Raw genomic sequence first — 6,814 nt, 5'->3', positions numbered from 1 at the left:
GTAAGAGGCAACAGAGCAGCAACTGCGGATTGCATTTAAAAGCGAAGTTTAATAGAGAAATCACAGGAAACTGCAAAAAAGTGAAAAATAATTAATTTTTCTTCTTGCGATGCAAACCATAATTTTAAGTGCCATAGAGCAAAAATATTATTTTTCAGCTGCGGTAAAACAAACTTAATCAAAGGTTGCATTTGGAAATTACTTTGTGCAGTTCACAGAGAGTGTGAAAAAAGCAAACGGAAGCTGACTGAAAAATGATAATTCCATTTCATTTTCCACTATTATGTTAGGACATTTGGAAAGCAATTCTCCATAGGATAAACGATTTGCAATCACCTGAGTAACTGCCAGCACATAAACCAAGCCATTGAATTGTCTCTACAAATACCAAATGGCCGGCTAAATTGCAATCCATTCGGTTGTTGGTGTCCGGTTTGAGAAATTTTCCAGCATTTGTATGCTCCAGTTGAGCTCCGTGTATGCCCATTATAAACTCCGAGCGCTGAGCAATCGAAAACAATGAACGCTGCAACGTTGAGTATCCATTGAATTGCTCATACGCCGTGTGTGTGCCCGGGCTAAACGCTACCAGCTACGGAGCATTGCTGCTGCTGCTGCCGCTGCTCCATTGGATGAATTATAAATTGAAGTAAATATATTTTGCGGTTGGGATTACTTCGGGCCACACAATTGTCGGGTTGCAGTTCAACCTTTAGAGTTATGGAAACTGTTCGTTTGCGCATTTGGTCACGTTTCATTCTAGCTCAGGTTGCGAGAAAATAGTTACGAATGAAGATAGTTGTTACTCCTAATAATAGCAATCGTTTTTAATATTTGCAGGGATTACTATTAATTTTGTAAAAGTTTTTATTTAACTATGAAAAGTCGCTGCAATCTATCATGTGATTCATACAATATGCTTATGTGCATATATATTTATGCCTTTGGGTGTACTGTAGACTTTCTGATCCTCTTGTTTTTCACTTTCAGTGCCTTCAAAATAAACTTGCAAAACAATTACCAAAACTTTTTGTAATGCTTCAACCTCAAAAAGTAATGCAATCATTCTACTTGCAGTTGCAAAAGCCAAGTTTATGGCTTATTTGTTTTGGTCTAAAAATGCATGTTGCTTTTGTTGGCTTTTGGCCCGGGCTTTTTTACTGCTGCTGCTGCTGCTGCTGTTATCCTTTGGCCGCTTGCTCATCATGTTTTCCAGTGCCATGAGCAAAACTGCGCGCCACTAAAAACAAAACGCAAAAATATGCAGCGGAAAAAACACTTAAATTTACATAATTTCCGCTTCACGTCACGACTCCAGCTATCTACCCCACGCCAACTCTCGAGCTATCCAGCTTCATGCGATGCAAAAGGCCGCCAGCGAAGTGCTGCCATGGGTTGGCTGTTTTCATTGCTTTTAGCTTTTAAAGTGCTGCATGTGGCAGGTGCTAGTTCTTAAAAAAGAATTTCAATGACTGCCCTTTGGCCTGCATATTAACAGGTGACTAAAGACCAGCGGCCATTCTGGATAGGCAGCAGCTGTTGCTGTTGCGCGCGATATTTGCTTAGTTTCATTTGCCTCACCACGTTGCGTATACGCGATGTGCCGCTGGCTAAAGCTTTACACTGCGCCTTTAGCAAATATTTACAAATGTGTCAAGTGCAGCAAACTTTTCAGGCACTAAAAAAAAAATACTGAAGAGGACCAAGCAACTTGGCTCAGCAGCACAAGCAGTCAAGAGTTAAAAGGACATTGCCGCGCAGGCGACATTTGCATGCAAATGTTGCAGGCTGCAAGTGGCAAGCAATGGGCTAACTGACAGCCAAGCCAGCCAGCAATATCAAACAGCGACCGGAGACGTGAGCCCCGGCGGGCTGCCTAATGAACTTGTTTGGTAGCTAATGAGATAAGCATGCAAATTGCGGGCGCGTGGAGTGAGGAATAAAAATGAAGGGACGAGCTGCTGCCCGGGCGAGTCAATTAACTCGCATTTCCGCGTCCCGGAAATTGAGTACGTTTTTTTTCTCTATGTTTTGTTTTGAAAGGGTAAACCAGCTGATTAGCTAAATTATAAAGGAGTTCCCTAATAGCTTGTCTGTGACAGATCATTTAAAGTGTGCATATTGTGCAGAGATTAATTTTAATTAAGTTGACACTCAAGGAGCACATCAAGGTGCAATGTTGGAAGTATTTAACAGCGCTCAAAGCGGTTCCAACACCTTCAGCTGGCGTGTTTAATTTCCTTCTTTAACCTATTCAACTCTTTAATCGCATATGCATTTAAAATGTACAATTTAATACGAATTCCAATGACATTTAACTAAACAACAGTTCGCATGCACAAAAACTTTTCATGACTTTTGACTCAATTTTCTGCATAGTTTCGTTCAGTTAGGCAAAACTTTTATTATCTGTATTATCTGCCATAGTTTTTGTCTGTGCAGTTGCAAAAGTTTTGTCGTTTTGTTGTTCAACAACAAAACTAAATGTATGAGAAATAAATATGATGATAAATATAATAATTTTAAGATTAACTTTCGCCTTCAAGCAATTAATTGAACTGCATTTATGACATTTCATTTATCTACTTAATGGACACGAAACGTAATTGTTATAATGCTCCCCCTAACATACGACAGCTCATTTGTGGCATGAAATCATTTCTTTTTATTTTATTCATATTTCAGCACGCATCTGATGACCATTTTTATGGCATGTCCAAGGCACATAAGAATTGCTGCCCATTAATACTTAAGTATATGCGTAATTACGCACATTTGTTGACAGCTCGCAGATTAAATTATAAAAAGAAATGCCACAAAATCGTATGACGCGCTGCTTTTAATTGCTTGAGACATGCAACAAATACAGGTGAGTGGAACATTTTCGAAGCGCCTCATATCTTTAAATTTTCAAGTTGAATCATGATTTCTATTTACATAATTTTGTGGCACAATAGAAGAAACGAAACGCAACTTGAAATTGTATAACAAAGTGGCCCGGCAACATTGCGTATGGGTAATCTAACATTCGTTTTCCTTCGCACATAAACATGTAAACACATTTCGTTATTTCTTTCAACGTTGCCAGCTTCTTTTTTATGACAAGCAAATGCATGCAAATCTCGAATTTTACAAACGATAAACGCCTGGTGGCAAGCTGCTGCCCTCGGGCAGCAGCGGGATAGATCCTACACCAAACCCAGACTCCCATTGCCATATGGCATACAATTTATGCCACTTGCGAGCGTATGTGTGTGTATGTGGGTACAGGACAAATCCTGCTAATGCCCCAATGCGTATGTGCACGCGTTCTATGCCCATTTTTCTTTTGCTACGGCAAATTCGTTTTTTATGCACAAATCGAACAGAAAGCAAACAGCTTGGGACAAGAAGCAAAGTACATGTTCATTTTAAGCTTTGTGCTTTATTCGTTGTTTTTATTTTCCAGGTAACAGTTAAAGCAAAATTTTAATGTAGCTTGCTAAAACTATTGGTAGTTTTTCAAACTTAGTTAATTTGAATTAAATATTGTATCAACTTTCCCGCTACTTCTCTACTCAAGACATGCCATAATTTAATAATAATAATGATATAAGATCCCGCAATTATCTACTTAAAAAATTGTTGTTGGCCAGCTAGTTGCAGATATATGTGAACTCATTTAGAACCCAATATACCACTAATGCTCAAACCCCAAGCATTTTGAACCCAACTGAATTCAGGATACATTACGTTATTCAACACTAAGCGAGCGACACAAGCTGCCGCAGTGAAGCATCTGTTGTCCTTCAAGCAGCTATGTGTCTTGGTGTTTAGCTGTAGCTCTTGTTGTTTTTGTTGCTACTTGAAAAGGATAAGAAACATGGGCCCCGGGGGTAAGACCAAGCAACAGCTGCATTTGAAATGAAAAGCATTTGTTTCTGACACAACTCGTCTTCGCCTTGTTTATACTACGTACATTCTGGGGTAGTCCATTGAGATAGCTCTCGCTCCAATGCGCTTCACTCATTATGTTGATTATCCCTAGCGGCCAGCTCAAGGATTCCTCAAAAACTAAGAATAAAATATGAATTGAAATAAATGCGCTTACCGCTTGCCTGCTTAGGGGTTACCTCTACTTTTGTTTTTTCCTATTTTATGTCTGAAATTTCATTACAAATGTTATAAATTATTTTGCAAAAAAAAAGTTGGGACGCCGCACCATTAACCCTTCTTTTGCGGTAGCTTAACCCAAGTTGTATGCCATTTTTTTTTGCTGTGCTGTGTGCGACCTTAGTGTCCACTAGAATTTATGGGCTTCTCTTTTGGGTACATCTAATGCAATTTCATATGGCTGGCGTTTCCATTACCATCGCATATTGTCAAAGCGGAGGCAACCTTCGACTCTGGCAATTGATGAGCCAAAAAGCCAACGAGCATGAAATGAAGCCAACTCCGAGACTTCCTTCTATCTGTGGTTAATGTGATAAATCAATTTTATGTGAAAATCACAGAGCATAAATTTATTTAACTAGCACATAAGTCATGTAGTCGGTCCCAGCTCCACATTTGTTGTGTGCGTGGGATATGCGAGAGACAAATCGTTTACTATTTGGCTGACTTCTTAAAGCCACAACAATTGCTCAGTTCACTAACTGAAATCACATCATATCCGTATCTGTAACTGAGTCTGATTTGTCTCACACATTTGACCAACAAATGGAGCAGCGAGCCTAACGCATTGGGCCATGTGACACTCACGTTTTGCCCTTTATGACAGCAGAACGTACCTCTAGCTTGTGCACACCAGGGAAATCAAGGGTCACGGCGCCAATCAATTGGCCAGGCCGAAATCAAACCCATACTGCGGGTCGAGTTGGTCAAATAGAATTTACCACAAAAGATACCGAATTAGTTTCCTTGCTAGGATGCACAGGATGGCAAGTGTTTGTTACGCATGTACTTATCTTCCTGCATTGGTGTTACAATTTGCGAGCCATTACCAGGTATGGAATTCGGCTCATTTCTATTGAGGGAATTTTAGTTTTATAAACTATCTTAATTGAAATTAATAGAAAAAAATATATATTTTAATGTATGTTTTCTATTGGATGTGACAAAGTGTCTACTTTTATTTAAGCAAAACTCTTTTCTTTTGTGCTTTTGGTAGGCTTGCCTTACATTTGGCATGCGTTTAAATCGCATTAAGAATTCATTTAGATTTTTCACCTTTTATCTTTGTATGCACAATGAATAAAATTAAAATAATCCGCGGCCAAGTGACTGTAAAGCGGGTTTTTTTTTTGATAATTTTTTTTTTTCATGCTTCCACCCTCTTTAGCTGGTGCCAGGCTTCATTTGAATAACTGAATTGTTAAGTGAGCGCCGTGTGACGAATGGACTTGGGCAGCAGCTCAGGTTCAGTTGGCATTTATCTGCTCGAGTCGGAATGTGCGCAGACTTTTAATTAAATTTAATTACAAATGCCAACGATGAGGTGGAGTCCAAGTCGACTTTGATAAAGCCATTTGCAGTAATTTGCATATTTGATGCGTATTTCAAAGTTAGAGGCGGTTTCAATTGATATGTCACCAACTTTTTGCAATAGAACTCATGTTATTAAAAGCCGTTACATCTGCTGGTTAAATAGTCGACGCCCTGTAGTCAGATGCCGAGAGACAAGTGCTCGTGTAACTGAGTCCACAGAAGAAGCTTCTGCATTTCAATGTAGCATTTGTAAAATATTACTGCATACTTTGCGGCGCCCACACAAACAGATACACGCAGAGAGACCTTTATAGCATGTGTCGCACTCAAGTCACGTTTACCCACTGGCAAAAGCTTCAACAAATGTTAAGCTCAAGATTTATTGAGATACTTAAGTTTCCGTTGATGATGTTTTTTGCCGCTTTCCTTCTATTACCCTCTGCTCCTTGATGCCAGCTACTCGGACGCCCACGCTTTGCTTATACCCCTCGTGGCATATATTATATGAATTAAAGGCATTGACTCGCCGCATAATGCAATCATAATTTCATTCAAACAAATAGAAGTAGCTTTAAAAGCTAAATTTTTTCACATACATTAAAGCAGATCATTAAGCTCGACCTTAGCAGCAATGTTCCCATAAATAATACATGAGTGTATATGTATTTTTATGTTGCACATTTCAACTTTCTTGTTGTGGCAAGCATATTAAAAAACATAACAAAAAAAGAAAACATCCAAAACGTACGAGTCATAAATAATGTGTTCGGGACCAAAAAAAAAGAATGCTGCGTGCTGAAAATGTTTAAAAGTGAGCTCAAGGTACGAGCGGTTCCTTAAGCAGAGCTGAATATTATGACCAACATGTGCACCCAAAGCTCCTGGCGAAGGTCATATAAATGTGTCTAATGCGTTTGATATGCAAATAAAAAGCCAAACGCTTATCATTTTGATGACCTGGCTCTATGTTAAATGTTGTCGAACACACGGCGTATGCGTAATATCAAACACGTGCCTCCCAACGCTTTATACCAGGCGATAAGCACGCGGCCAAAATCTACTTTTTTTCTACTTTTACAAATTCAATTGAACTGTTACAAAGTGTCCAACAAAATATGTTGCATGCCATGCTTGGCCTCAAGCAAAATTTGAATTGTCAAAAATATAACGAGGTTTTATCCCGCCCACCCCACAACCCACCTATCGCTGAGCCCATCTCTCAGTTCGTTGGCCGTTGTCTCGTTGCGCTGACATAAACTGCATTGAAATGTCATAAAAATTGAAACACGTTTCTCTCGTCCACCTCTCGGCTGGCTTGCCGGTTGCCGGTTGCCATCTGCAACCAGGA

Source organism: Drosophila virilis, chromosome 3 (genome assembly GCF_030788295.1).
Source record: "Drosophila virilis strain 15010-1051.87 chromosome 3, Dvir_AGI_RSII-ME, whole genome shotgun sequence".
Taxonomy (NCBI): domain Eukaryota; kingdom Metazoa; phylum Arthropoda; class Insecta; order Diptera; family Drosophilidae; genus Drosophila; species Drosophila virilis.
The sequence above is the reverse complement of the archived record's forward strand: the minus strand, read 5'-3'. Positions refer to the sequence as shown.